The following is a 15,979-nucleotide window of genomic DNA, read 5'->3' on the forward strand; positions in this document are numbered from 1 at the left end:
ACAAAGTCCTTTATGAACTAACAAGTGAAAAGAGAACCAGAAAAACAAATGACGTAGTATAAACATTATAAAGAAAAACAATTTTAAAAGTCTTGAAAATTCTGATCTATGCAATGACTAATCAAGGATTCAGAGAATTGATGACAGAGCATACTTACCTATGTCCAGACAGAGAGGTGAAGAACCCAAGGTTTTAGGACAAAAAAAATGCATATAGATTTTTTTCAGTTAACTGAAAGAGCACTATGTTTTTCTTTTTTATTGGGGGAGGGTGTGAAAGTAGAAGAGAGCTAGAGATAATATTGTTCCCCTGCCCCCAAAAAATAATAATTGGAAAAACACAAAGGAGAGTCATTGAAGCATTTTTCAAAATGCATAAAAGAGAACATGAGGAAGTTCAGAGGGAAATAAAAATAAGCAGGCCAGCTTTGAAAGTAACATGTTGAGTTTATTATGTACTTTATAAAAAAACAAGCAATATGTAATAGAAATGTGAGGTCTTTTTTTCTTCTACTTTTTATGTGAAAATGTTCTCTGTATGCGCGCACACACACACACACACACACACACACATGCTGCTTTGGTGTTCATTAAATCAGAATTTAAAAAAAGAATAAGAAAAGTGCTGGTTTGGATTAGATCTTGCGGCAAATACTAAATACTAAATAGTAAGGGACAACTAAAAAGTCTCACTGAGCAGAGTTTGGGAATTAGTGTTCAGTTACAGAATGTTAGTGATAAAAAGGACTTTAGAAAGAAAGTGAGATCCAAAGAGGCTGAGTTAGCTAAAGTCAGGAAGCTAGTATTGTGGCAGTCAGAACAAGAATCCAGTTTTTCCACTTCCACTCTGCCACGCTAAAATGGATCTAGGTCCCTCAAGATGGGGAAGGTAGGTGTGGCAGTGATTGTCGGGGTTTGAAGTTAGGAGAACCTAAGTCCCAATCCAGTCTTAGACACTTAGGAGTCCTGTGATCCTGGGAAAGTAACTTCCTCCTGTTTAACCTCAGTTTCTTTATCTGTAAAATGAACCAGAGAAGGAAATGGCAAATGTCTGCAATATCTTTTGCAAGAAAATCTTAAATGAGGTCACAAAGAGTCAGCTATACCTCAACAACAACAATTCCTCCAGATACTACATGCTAGCACTTTAGCATTCATATTTGTCTAACATTGAGGTTCCTTTAGGTCAAATTTGCAATGGAGAAAAATGAGAAAATGTGAACGTTTTTCTATATGTCTAGTAGACAAAGAGCACTGTACACAGAGCCATAAGACCAGGGTTCAAACTCCAGCTCTTGATATTTAACTAGCCATATGATCTTGGACAAGTCACTTCATTTCTGTGAACTGTTTGGAAAAATAAATATGGGGAGCAGGCAGGGAATAAGCAATTATATAGCATCTACTATGTATCAAGCACTTTAAATATATTATCTCTTTTGATCCTCATAATAATTCTGGGAGATGCTATTATTTATTCCCCATTTTACAGATAATGAGTAACTTTCCCAATGTCACAAAGCTAGTAAGTACCTGAGGCCAAATTTGAACAAATATCTTTCCAACTTCAGCCTGAGAATGTTATCTGCTATTCCACCTCTGATAATAATTTTTATAGTATCCATCTAATGGGGTTGTTATAAGATTTAATTGAGATAATATAGGTAAGTGCTTTATAAATCTTATAGTGCTCTATTTGTTATTCAGCTATCATTATTATTTATTATTTATTTATAATTATCATACAAGGCTATTTTCAAACTCAAATGATATAATCAAAATGTAATCGTGAAACATTGCTGTCATTCTGAGACGTTGGAATGGAAAAAAGGGAAGGGTTAACATCCCTGGGGCAGCTAGGTAGTACAATGGATGAAGCACTGGGCTTGGAATCTGGAACTCATTCTCATGAGTTCTTTCAAGAACATCTCGACTACAACCTCAAACACTAACTGTGTGATCCTGTGGGTAAGTCACTTAATCCTGTTTGCCTCAGTTCCTCACCTAGAAAATGAACTGGAGGAGGAAATAGAAAATCATTCCAGTATTTCCTCCAAGAAAACCCCAAATGAAGTCATGAAGAATCAAACAAGACTGAAACAACTTAACTTCTCCTAATATCCCTAAAATTCCTTCAGAGTAGGCTCTTCTCCATGGTCTGCAGTAGAACTTCTGAATTAGCTGGGGCATTGAGTAGAATACAGTAGATTATACATAAATTCCTATGGCTCTCATCCTGACTCCTCCTTTCTCCCTCTTCACAAACCCTGATTAAGCAAATTCCTGTCTATACCACTTCCTGTTGAAATGCTTATTTTCCTTCTAAGTCCAACTTGGGTATTTATTTCCAAGAACCCCTGAACTAGATGGGACATTAAATAGAATACTGCATCTGGTTTCAGGAAGATCTAATTTCAAATTCAGATTCAGACACTCACTAGCTATGTGATCCTGGGCAAGTCACTTAACTTCTTATCAATAAAATGGAGCTATAATTGCATTTACCTTCCAGAATTTCTGTAAGGATAAAGTGAATAAAATATCTTGCTGACTCTAAAGAGTTTCTCATCTCCGTGTCTAGTAATATCTATCTAGATATTTTGCATATATTTGCATTTGTTAATGTTATATTTTGTTGAATGTCTTTATATGTACCTGTCTCCACAATTAGAATCTAAGCTCATTACCAGGAAAATTATTTCCATTTTTTGTACTCATATATACCTATAATAAATAGCATAGTGCCTGACACATAAATGTTTGCTTGATTGGTTGAAAGGGATAAGGAAGATTTTCAGAATAAGGTCCTCCTATCTCCAAAAATTAGACCACTGCTTAAAATGAGAATCTAGTTGGACTGACAAACAAACTTTGCATCAGAAATCATATTTCCATGTGAATCCTCAATACATTCTCTTATCAAAAGGTTAACAAAAAATTTTTGACAAAATTTTTTCTACTAAATAGCTAAACTCTGTGTGGGTACCTGGTTTGATATATCCCAATGAAGCCAGATAAAATCCCATTAGACAATGGGAGTTCACTTGGAACTAAGGATAAATATTGGGTTTGGAATGTCACCTTGCCCTAATTTGATCTTCTATGACTGTGAGAGGGGGAATGACCCTTCTGAGTGGCAAGCATTCTGATTATTAGTTGCTTGAGGGAAAAGTCTTCAACAGAAAACTCTGAACCAATGACAGCCAGATGGAAATGGTAAAATAACAATCATCCCCAGAGCTTTCCAAAGAGGTGCCGAAGTCCTCAAATGATGCATTTTCAGACCCTGCACTGTCTCCTTGATGCAACACCTCAGCTATGTGTCCACACTAGAAAACAACCATGACCCAGATCCTGGAAAAAATTGTCCCTCAAGCCACCTCATTTCCAGCCTATTCATGCAGGCTATAAATCTTGTACTGTGCTTTGGTGAGTTTCCAGCTGTTTTCAAGTGTTAACTAAACATAACTTTAATTACACTGCTGGGCTATATAAATATTATGCTCCACAAAATGGTACAAAGCAGATATTTTTAGGAGTTAACAGATGTTCACAGTGATCAGCCAAGTCACAGGTCTGGAGAAGAAAAGAAGAAAAAAGAAAAGGAAAAGAGGTTGTCTTCAGCAGCCATTTCTTTGGAGGGCACTCCCCTTCTCTTCTGAAGTGCAGAAGTTCAAAAGGAGCATATGAATATTCACAAGAGGCTCAGTTTTGTCTTGTCCTGAATGGCTAGATGGCACAGTGAACAAAAAAACTTGGATTCATGAAGATCTGAGTTCAAATCCAGCCTCAATTATTTCCTAGTTGTGTGATCCCAAGTTTGTCACAACTCTATTTGTCTCAAGTTTTTTTTTTTTAATCTGTAAAATAAGTTGTAAAGAAAATGGAAAAAAACTCCAGGAGTCAAGAGGAGTCAGCCAGTATCTCTCAGTAGACCAGCTATGGGGTCCAAATTCAATCACCCTAACTTGGATTTTGTTGCTAGCTGTCTTAGGCGGTCCCACAACTTCAGTGAAATAATAATAAGCAGGTAGAGCATCCCTTCCACTGAGAGTAAACTCTCCCTCCAACTGAACTCCGAGGTTGGAGAAATATCTAATATGATTTAATTTTAATGATCAAGAAAGGAAGTGACATATTACAGCCTCAGGGTAAGGACACTAGATTTAGAGTCTAGGTATCTTCAATTTGAATCCTGACTCTGCTACTTTGCATCTATTTAATCCTGAATAGGTCATTTAACTCCTTGAATCTCTCTTCATTTGTCTTTAGCCCCTAATCAAGAAGTTGTAATTTCTCAAAACTAGAAGGAAGAGATGAAGAATCATGGAAGTGTAGAGTCTCCAAAGGAAACGAAGGAATTATTTGTTTTATTTCTGAGGAGAGTTGGAGGTAAGGTATAGGCTCCTTCCAATGGCAAGTTCATGGCAGAGAAGAGTGTACCTTCCCCAAATTGAATATAATCATGAGCCTTAATTCTCTGACCCATTTAATTAGCGATTTGACTGTAATTTGCTGTTTTCCTGGATGCTGGGCTATAGGTCATGGTAAAGTTATCCACTGATGTGTCTCATTGCTACCTAGTCAAGTGGCATCAGTCCTCTCAGGAATTTCCTGTTCTTTTGAAACCATATTTATTTGCCATCCATATTTTGGGAGGTTTTATCTCCAGATAAATGTTAGGGGACTTTTTGTTTCATTCTGCACTTGTGTTTGCTTTAAAAGAGAGAAGTTCAAAAGGCAACATGAGACCAATTGCCTTAAACTTCATTATGAATTTATATTAAGCGCCCCCCCCAACAGTACAAAGAGGGTCTGTCGTTGTGTAAAAGCTCTAAATATAGGATACCATGACCAATGAGTCACTCAAGCTAAATTCAATTATACTATATGGGAGAAGGATGGATTGGTCATCAAAAAACCTTTGATACTCATGATAAGAACCAAACATCTAGTAATATACAATGGGGAATCAGATTTAGTTCTGGAAGGGCTCTTAGAAACCATCTAGCCTAACCTCCTTAGTTTATAAATGAAGAAAGTAAGATTCAGAGAGGTCTTCAGGACCTTGAGAAGTTGATCAAGGTCATGTGAGTAATAAGGACCTCTGACTCCAAATCAAATATTCTTTCCATTGTACCAGGGACAAGGTATAAGCTAAGAGTCCACAGAGAAAAAGACTTATCTATTCAGAGAATGGTTTAAGAATCTTCAACACCAAAGGAAGTATAGGAATGAAATTTAGTTTTTCATGATCTAATGGCTCAGGCAACCTCCAAGGAGATAAACAACCAAAAATTAACCATTTCATTTAAAAGTTGCTTATGGAAACATTCAAGCCTAAGACCATGAAAAACTCTGAAAGGAAAGTAGATAGCTCAGACTTAGGAACAAGTTGGTTTGTTCTGCTCAGAGCAAGCCAAAAGATGAAAGACATCCCTGAAATCGATGAATAACAGGTGATATTATCCTAGAGAACTATTGCTGTTGATCAATTGTTCAGTTGTGTTCAACTCTTCATGACCCCATTTGGAGCTTTCTTGACAAAGATACTGGAATGATTTGCCATTTACTTCTCCAGTTCATTTTAAAAAGGAGAAGAATGAAAAAACACCATTAAATGACCTGCACAGGATCACACAACTGCTAAGTGTGTGAGGCCAGATTTGAACTCGGGAAGAAGAGTGACCCCACAGCTAGTGTTCTATCTATTACACCACCTATATGAAAAACAATATCCAAACACAAACTGGGACTGGTGCAGTATTAGAAAGCCCCTAGGTTCAAATGCTACTCGGACACTTAACTGTGTGACCCTGACCAAATTATTTAATCTTTCTAATTCTGTTGCCTTGTTTGTAAAATGCTGAAAATAAGAGGATCTTTCTTACAATGTTATTGTGAAAATTAAAAGAAGAATTTGGCACAATAGAAAAAAGCACTAGATTTGGAGTCAGAGACTTTGGGTTCAAATCCCATCTGTCATTACCTATGAGTCTCAGTTAAAGTCTCAGTTTTTTCCATCTATAAAATAAAAGGTAGCACTCTAAGATTCCTTCCAGCTCTAAATCTGTGATTTTGTTTACAAAATGATTTTTAAATCCTCTAAGGATTTTAAATCCTTTATCATTTTTTGGTTGTGTATGACTCTTCATGATATTTGGGGTTTTCTTGGCAAAGTACTGGAATGATTTGCCATTTCCTTCTCCAACTCATTTTACTGAGGAAATAAGCAAACAGGGAAGTGACTTGCCCATGGTCATATGTCTAGTAAGTATCTGAGGCCAGATCTGAACTGGGGAAGATGAGTCTTTCGGACTCCAAATCTGGTGCACTACGCACTGCACCACTATTTGAACCTTATAATGTATAAATATAGTCTCTCCCTCTTGAATATTTGGAATGTTTTTGCTTTTATTTTTGATCTCTGGCCTATAATAAAAACTTAATAAGTACTGATTGATATAAACATCCATTATTATTATTATTATTATCATTTTGGCATAATCAATAGAGAATTGACCTAAAATTGAGAAGATCTGGATTCATGTATCACCTCTGGTCCATCCTGGTTGTGTCACCCTGGGTAGGTGACTGGGTAAGCCTCTTAACTTCTCAGGGCCCTAGACAACTCTAAAAGACTATAAACTGCAGAGAAGGTACCAATATAAATTAGTGGATGGAATTTTCGTACATGGATTTCTTCTTACCAAAGAAATCACAGATTTAACTCCTATCCCTTATTATGAGTATTAGTATTATTGATTATCCACATAGCCTTGTAACTGGCAGACACTTTTCAAAAGATTCAAAAGCACTATAGATTAGTATTATCCTTACCAATCCCTGAGGCATAAATGGGCAGGCAGTTAATTTACCTCTGCATATTATTACTAGCAAATAAGGATCCACAGAATTCATAAACTAGTCCACTGCTGTCTAGAGGGTTCAAAGGTAATCCATTGAATAAGGCATTTAGTTAGATAACTATCTCATCCCTTGGGCTCAACAAGAAAATAAGGAGAAGGAGGCTGAGGGCTTATTGCTGTGGCAACAGGAATAGGGATCAAGGGTCACCAGCTCTGTTCCTCCTCTCACCATTTCTAAGAGTTCCCTGGGGCATATTGAAACTTCAGGGTAATTTAGTGGCCCAGTCACTAGCTGACACACACCAATCCCTTGTATTCTTTTCCCAAAGAACCATAAATCAAACAGTAATGAATGGAATTGGGGCAGAATAGCAAAGTAAAATAATGGAGAAAATCAAGCAATAGAATTGTTATCAGCTCCACCTGCAATGACACTAGGATGAAGTCTTTCTCCCCCAAGATACATCAGTCCTGGAATACTTATCACAGTTCTGTATCCTGACAACCAATTATGCCTCATTTCTCCACTCAGCCTCTCAAAACTCCCTTAGCATGAGCCTGGAAGTTCTCTTTGTCACTGTTCTATTACATGTCAATGAGTTTGCTTTTTTAAAAAAAGGCAATATCCTTTCATTTCATAGAGGAGATACCTAAGGTCAGAAAAGCAAAAGATAGCCACAATTGTATCAATAGTGTCAAGAACTATAATCCAAGTCTTCATACTTCTGGTATATTGCTTTTATGCCATAACAACTACTGCCAGAATATTCAAAGATAAACATGAGAGTAACAATTTGCAACCAAAAAGAGTGATTTTTCACTTTACAAAAGAAGTCACTGAAGTGTCCTGTAAAAAACATCTACCCAACTGACTAGGTTGTTTGTTTGCACAATGATTTAAAAGTTTAGAATTCAGAAAGGACTGACGGTCTTATACCTCTTATTCCTCTTCTCTCCCATACTGTTTTTTCAGAGACCCCCAAACACTGAGCTAGCTCTGGCAATGCATGTGTCAACCTCATTGTCAATATGTACCTCCTTGGAAAGGACACCACTGAGGTAAGTGAACTTGTCCATAGTACTCAAAACTTCTCCATTTGCTGTAATCAATAGTTCCACATATGTATGGTGTGATGCTGGCTAATGGAGCACCTGTGTTTTATTGATGTTAATTGTTAGACCAAAATTAGCACAAGCAGCAAAAGATCAATCCAAACTTTGTTGCATCTCAGTTTCAGAGGCTGCACTAAGGACAAACAACAGATGATACACCAACACTCCCTCCACTTTGGTCTTGGCTTGTAGCCTTTTCGAGTTGAAGCATTTGCCATCAGTGCAGTAGCTGACCTTGAGGCCATGTTCATCCTCAGTGAAGGTGTTTGATAATATGGCTGAAAACATCGTGCTAAAAAGTAGGGCAGCAAGAACACATCCATGTTTTACTCCATTGGTAACTGGGAAATATCAAGAGCATCATCCACAATCCAGAACCTGGGCATGCATGCCATCATGGAATTGGTGTACAATACTAATGAACTTCTCCGAATTTTTGGCCTATAATTTGACAAAACCAAATTTTGACATATAAATCCTCACAACTAATGGTATCAAAGGCCTTGGTCAGATCTACAAATGTTATATACAGACCTACATTTTGTTCCTGGCATTTTCCTGGCGTTGTCAGGCAGCAAACACCATATTGACTCTTCCTCAACCCTTTCTGAAGCCACACTGACCCTCAGGGAGATGATCATCTTCCAGGTGAAGGATCAGCCCATTGAGAAGGACTCTGGCAAGAATCTTACCAGAATACAGAAGCTGCTAAATGAAAAAATGAGAACTCCACAGGGTTTATCAGCAGGATAGTTCATCTATTTCTAAGAAGGCAGCATTTAATTCCATCAGAAATAAAGTCCAAGCAAATCTTAGAGAGATGCAGTAAGAAGGCTGATGAAATACAATTTTATGCAGACTGTAACAAACCAAAATACTTTTATGACGTCCTTAATGCTATTTATGGATCAAAGATATATGGTATATCTCAACTACTCAGTGATGGGATCCACATTGATTAACGATAGGGACATGATCCTAGAGAGATGGGTTGAACACTTCCATAGTGTTCTTAACAGACCATCAGCAATCAATGCAGAAGTCATTGACTGTTTACCTCAAATTGGAGTCAATTAGTCTTTAACTGAAGTTCCAGCTGAAGAGGTTTTGAATGCCATTAGACTCCTTTCAAGTGGCAAAGCCCCTGAGACCTACAAGGTGGGGGGTCCATTGCTCATCCAAAAACTGACTGAAATTTTCCAAGTTATATGGCATGAAGAGGTTATCCCCCAAGAATTCAAGGATGCTTCCATTGTCCATCTCTATAAAGATAAAGGGAAGAGATTGCCGTTACAATCAGAGGAGTATTTATTTCTCTTTTAGTCTTGCTGGTAAGATTCTTGCCAAAATCCTTCTCACTACAGTAGTATAGTTGATATAAAAGGCCTTCCCAAATCAGAGATACCCTCTCCTTGAGAACCTATAAATCCTAGAGAAATGTGGCCTCAAGCTTAGGGTGTGTACATTTGGCAAAGAGACAAGTTTAGGAGCTGAAAAGTTCCTAAAGTTCTTTTGCTGGAGTCCTCAAAATATTCCATTAATTACAAATAATAATAATAACAGCAGTAATAATAAGTAACATGTTTCTATATCACTTTAAGGTTTTGCTAAGCACTCTGTATATATATTATCTCATTTGGTGTAGCCTTTCTGATAGACTCTTTGTAGAGACTTGAAATTGCCCTTTTTCATTCCCCCAAGTGATTTCTTCTCAAGGGTTTGAATGGATGCTTCTATCACTAAGCTTCCAGACACTTGAATCTCTGGCTTTTGAACAGTTCTTACATTTTCTACAATACCTGTAGGGCAAAACCAACATATTTCCTATATGGTATCATTTGACTTCATCTAATAGCCTTCCTGTACTTCCAAAGTAACCAAGGACTTTTTTGAGCCTAATATAAAATCTTTGACTCATTTGCCTCATTTGACTACAGATAATTGATTGATAAACTCAATCTACTCCCACAGATACATAATCTCTAAAATTATCCTATCAATGGGAAAATATCATTAGTTTACAAAGATCACTACTCAGAAATACTTCCATTGTGATAAACTACACAAAAGAAATGAGTTGTTTGGACTTCTAAGACCTTCTCTTAGAAAAGTGATTTATCTTCTGAACCTGATGTAAATAAGGACAATTCATTGTAGACAGTAAGTAGAAATTCAGAGAGGCAGGAGATAGAAAGGGAGGAGGAAATGGATCTACTAACCCTACTTAAAAATATATATATAAATGACATCCACCAACAAAAGACTTGAAGCTTCTATGTATACAATAAACTCAAAAACATAGGATCATTGATTTTCAACTGGATGAGACTTTGGAAGTTATTATCCCTGCTTTCTCAATTTTATAGCTGAGGAAGCTAAGAGCCTGAAAGATTACTATCTGTCCATGTCACTCTCTTGCTCAAGAAGCTCTAGTAGCTCCCCAATGCTTTTAGTATAAAATATTAACTACCATGCTTAGCATTTAAAGCCCTTCACAATCTGGCTCCAGTCTGTCTTTCCAAGGTATATTACTCCATCTCCCTCTATCCCCAAACTCTACATTCTAGCCAAACTGGCTTAGTTTATAGTCCCTACATATGAAATTGCTTTTTTCCTACCTCCACACCTTCATACTTGTCTGCCATGGTTGAAATGTTCTCCCTCCTTACTTGGGCTCTAGGAAACCCTAGTGTCCTTCAGGACACCTCAAAGGCCACCACAAATAAAAAACCTTTCTTAATTGCCCCAATCATCAATTTCCCCTGCTCTCTATGTGTGCATAGTGTATTTATTTTACATTTTGTATACAACTTATTGCTGTTTACTTCTCTGGGAACATATCGCAATCCAAGGTGGAACAGAAGATTCTATTTTTTTACACATATTCCTAGCACCTACATAGAGCACATAGAAAGCATTTAATAAATGCTTGCTGATTGACAGATCAATTCTTTACTCCCTGGGGATGTTCCTGTACAACCCAATCTGTGAATGAATGAATGGATGGATGGATGGATGGATGGATGGATGGATGGATGGATGGATAGATAAATACGCTCACTATGTGCTAAGCACAGATGATACAATTTTTAAAAAGCAAGGTTACTCCAAATCTTAGGGGGTACTAATTGGGGGAGACTAGATATCTATTCATAGATCAATTAGCAAGCACTTATTAAATCCCTATGATGTGTCAAGCAATATGTGCTAAGGATATGCATACAAAAGAGTGATATTTCCTGCCCATATGGATGTTGTATTCTACTAGGGGTTGTGATAAGTTCCCAGATAAGTAAACATATAGATAGATATGGAGATATAAATATATGGCTTTAACTGCAAGTCAAATGCAAAGACCTCATAATTCTTAAGAGTACAACAAAGCAGATAGCATGCATTTTCTTTAATGGCATTTCCTTTAATTAATCTTTAATAAAATATTGATTTCTGATTGTTGAACAATTTTGTCAGCACCAAGGTAAAGACTTTGGTGACATGAACACTAGAGAACACACTTAGAAGTTCAATATAATTCTTTTTACCATCTTCTACCAAATTATTTAAAATGCTTATTTGTTTGTGACATCTCACAGGATTGCATCTAGTCAAAGTAGGAGATAAATCTCTAAGAATGGCTTCTAACCTACTAAGAAATAAGAGAAAGGATGAGGAAAGAAATGGCCTGAAGTCTGGATTTCTTCAAATGACCTTAAAGACAACAGCTGATCACAACTATTCTTTGCCTTTGGGCAAAAAATCCTAATTGCAAAGAACAATTCACTCATTCATCATAAGACATTTAAAAATTAAACTAAAGAAAATGTAGGGAAATGAACTATAAAAAGCCTCTCTGGAGCTTCCTGGCACTCTCCCAAGCCCCTCCAGCACTCACCACCACCAAACAGACATAATAAATAAAGATGGGAATGATTAGCAAAGACCAAAAACTGAAGTTCCCTTTCAATAGATGTAGAAAGCATAGAGAATGTTCTAGCAATCTGTAGAATTTATGCTATGTTTGTGTTTCTTCCAGAGTCAATAACTACATAATGATAAAATAACAACATTAATAACTAACACTGTACAAAGTGCAATTTTATTTCCCTGCTACATGAATAAATGGAAATGGAAGGCTACTCTACACATGTTTTTGGAAGAAATGTTTCAGGAAGAAAATAGAGGCAGAAGGTATTCTAAACGAATTTGGGGTTAGAATGTGGAAGAATAAGATCCCAAAAAAGAAAGGGAAGGGTAAACTGCTAAGCCAACAGAGATTATACGATAAATTTAAAGGTTTTTCAATGAGAGGTATAGTTAGAATTCCCACAGAAGATGAAAATAACTTGTCATTCTCCACAAAATGATAATGTGAGGGCTAGCAGCTCCCTGCTAGGATGAGAAAATGTCCACCTGACAAGAACAAAGAGAACCCAGGTCCCGTCTCCAGAACCCATCTCCACCCCAATCCTAATACTCATAAGAGAGTTCAGCAATTCTCTTAAACATGCCAGCCTCCCAACTCATTAACTTCATCTTCATCTCTCCTGCCTTCCAACTTCAGTCCACCTCAGCCATCCACCAAGATAGCTTAGACCTTGCCATCATTCTTAACTGTGCTGTCTCTATAATAGTGAACTCTGAAATTACTTTCTCTAGTCATCACCTCTTTTCCTTCCATTTCTCTTTATAAATCTTTCCAATTTCATCATGTCCACTAGTCCTTACTTATCTGGGAACATATTATAACATCAGTAGAATGTACACTCCATGAGGACAGAAACAAAATGGGGGGAGGGAGTTGGGAGAGAATGATTTGCAAAAGATTTTTTAAATCTTTGAAGTCTTTAAAGTCCTACACTTGTAAGGCATTAGTTAAGTTTGTAAAACTTTACTCAAAACTGAGCAGAGGAGAAAGCCCTTGAGGGAAAGAATAACTATCAAAATTTAAGGGATGCCTGTGAATTGATCCAATGGGAATTAACCTTATCACTGCCTGACAGAATGTGAAACTGGTCAAGCTCTTGCATCTCCCTATTTGCCACAATTGAGGGAAAAGTGACACATGTGGGTCCCATTAACACTCACATAAAATAGTGTTAAAGCAGAAAAGGTCCCTGGGAAAGAACTGTTGCAGTCCTGTAAATAAGGCAGTGACTTAAAAATAAATTTGTCATTAGAAATAGATTTGACAGATCTTTTTCTCTGCACCAGTCAAACCAATATAAATCCTTTTGCTGCTAAGAAACTTGTGAAGCCTGTGGAGGGATGGGAAAAGGGTTAAGCCAAGGCATCTTTTAAAGATCAAGGAAGAATATCAAAAAGGGTATTTTCTTTCAGATAAGCTATTAAAGCTCTGCTTCCCTCCCTGTTGGTCTCCATAAAACCTCCCTGAAGTGCATGCTGTATGTGGGAAAATCCAGGCTGCTGCCAAAAATAAGTCAAGATTGTTCATCTTACCAACCAACTTTGCCTTCTCCTAGCCATAGCAGCACTCACAACTTTCACAGAACCAGAGACAGGAAAAAGAACCTTTTTTAAGACTGATCCTATATTTAAAATTCGAATTCAATCAATCAACAAGTACTTATTATGAGCCAGGTACTGTTCTAGATCAAGATGGTACAAATACAAAGAATGAAATAATCCCCATTCTCAAGGACTTTTTACATTTTGATGAGGGAGACAAGATGTGCCTTCCCCACACCTCCACCCACCACCCTCTGCTCCTCACCCTCCCTCCACACATGCACTCCTTAAGTTTGGGAGCAAATGGCTCTAGCAGTTGGTGGCTGTTTGTCATTCATTCTTGAAGAGGGCTATGACATCAGGGATGTGATATCACAATGTGCAAGGAAGTTGGATTGAAATGAGGAAGAGCTGTGCAAAGTCACCAACTCACTTTCTTTTCCAGAGTCATCCAGACTAGATATGGCTCAGGATGACTGGAGATGACTTTGGATGTAGGAGGGAATTGGGAAAGACTGTGCAGAGATGCTTTAGCTGTCTTTTCAGGAAAAAAGAGAATCTCTTGGTGATCTCCAAGTCACTGGCAGTTTTTATTAATATTGCAGTGGCATCAGGTATCCTTGGAGATGTTTGCATTTTGGTTAGTGTAAGACTAAGACATTCCACAGTTTATCTTTTAGTTGGGAATGGGAAGCTGACAGGAAGACTATAGAGAGGCAAAAGAGAGCAATAGAGATTTCAGGGTTCCGGAGATATATAGGCATTCAAGAATGTGTGACAATCTGATCCAACCAGCTCAGAGACTCAACTATTTAAATTTCATTGTGAGCCTTTACAATTCAGAAATTGGAAAATGGTTCAAATCAGGGTTTGTTTTATTGTTTTGTGGATTTTCTAGACTTAAGAAAATATTGATAGTGTAGATTAAACTTTAAAAGTTGCTTTCTCATATCCAACCCCTTTTCCTATACTGACATGGTCACCACCATGGGAAAGAATCCCATAATTTTTGGATGAGCTATTATAATAACCTGAATTTTCTTTCTTCAAGTGCCTTCCCTCCTATCCAATCCACAGAGTTGTCATAATGATGACTGTGTCATTCCGTTCTTTCCAACCTTACTCTTCTACAGCAGGCCGCTAGGTCGCGCTATGGTACCCTGCCTGGAATCGGGGAGATTCATCTTCCTTAGTTCAAATTTGGCCTCAGACACTCCATAGATGTGCACCCCTGGGCAAGTCACTTTGCCCTGTTTGCCTTAGTTTCCTCATCTGTAAAATGAGCTGCAGGAGAAAATGACAAATCATGCTAAGGAAACGCAAAATGGGGTCATGAAGGGTCAGAAAAACTGAATAACAATTGTACAAAACCCCCTATAAAGCACTTAGGGTCCAACAAAAAAATTGCTGTTTCTTACATTTTATCTCTGCCATTTAATCCCCGTCTTTTCACTGTTCCCCAAACCTGAAACATCATCCCTCCTCATTCAGCCTCTCCAGATCCAAGAGTTAAGTACCACCTTTGCCATCTTTACATAAAGCCTTTTTTGGTTCTCCCAGATCATAGTGCCCACTCCCCAAATTATCCTGTTTTTAGGAATAGAAATAGGGGATTGGACCTATGATTTCACTAGTATAGAGAGCTTCCTAGTGATAATACTCCTTTACCCATACAAGTGCCAACTTTTCCCAAAATATTTCTGGGTAAGTAGGTGGCATAGCAGTCGGAGAACAGGTCCTGGAGTCAGGAGGACCTGAGTTCAAATCTGCCCTCAGATATCTGGTTAGTAGTTATGTGTCCCTGGGCAAGTCACTTAACCCCACTGATTTCAAAAAAGAAAAGGAAAAAAACTCATATCCTTAAAAGAGTTGTTTAGAGGAATTCAGAGTTAAGGACTTGTCTAGCCACAGGGCTAATATGTTTCAGTCAAGACTTAAACCCATGACTTCCTGAGTCTGAAGCCAGCTCTCTACCTACTATCCCTCCTAATTTATTTCATATATATATACATATATATATATATATATTTTGAATATTTATTTACATCTTGTCTCTTGATTGTGAACTCCTTGAAGAGAAAGGATTGTCTTCATTTTTATCTTTGTATACAGCACCTGTTATGCAATAAGTGTTTAATAAATGCCTATTTATTGTATGAACATGGTTTATGGGCTCTCATCCAGGAAACCCAAGTTACTTTATAATGAGGGTAGAGATGTCCTCCAAGAACAATGAGTCATTCACCTCTTAGTTTGGGGGGACTTGCTAAACTTGTTGACTCCACCATTGTTCTGCAACTTGCACTGTGCTGTTTTATTCAGGTCCCTCTCACATTTACAGGGACCTGCTCTTCTGCCCCCCTCAATGCAATGTGGGAGGCTGTGTCTTTGAGTAGAGACAGCTTTATCTTTTAAACTACCTATTCTGGACTTAACTCTTCTCAGCAGTTCAGTGATCAAGGACAAAACCAAAAGATTTGTGATGACAAATGCCATCCATACCCATAGTAAAAAACAATGAAGTCTGAATA

General features: G+C 37.5%; 1 long non-coding RNA gene across 2 annotated transcripts in view; it reads left to right on the plus strand.

The window, feature by feature from the left end:
* Window positions 1–15,427, plus strand: part of LOC141504397 (uncharacterized) — a 164,258-nt gene extending 148,831 nt beyond the window's left edge. For both annotated transcript variants that reach the window (XR_012473350.1, XR_012473351.1), the window contains exons 3-5: window positions 4,273–4,392; window positions 7,843–7,928; window positions 8,102–15,427. This is a non-coding gene — a long non-coding RNA (uncharacterized LOC141504397). The remainder of the gene's footprint in view (window positions 1–4,272; window positions 4,393–7,842; window positions 7,929–8,101) is intronic.
* The last annotated feature ends 552 nt before the right edge of the window (window positions 15,428–15,979 follow it).

This window comes from Macrotis lagotis, chromosome 1 (genome assembly GCF_037893015.1).
Source record: "Macrotis lagotis isolate mMagLag1 chromosome 1, bilby.v1.9.chrom.fasta, whole genome shotgun sequence".
Taxonomy (NCBI): Eukaryota; Metazoa; Chordata; class Mammalia; order Peramelemorphia; family Peramelidae; genus Macrotis; species Macrotis lagotis.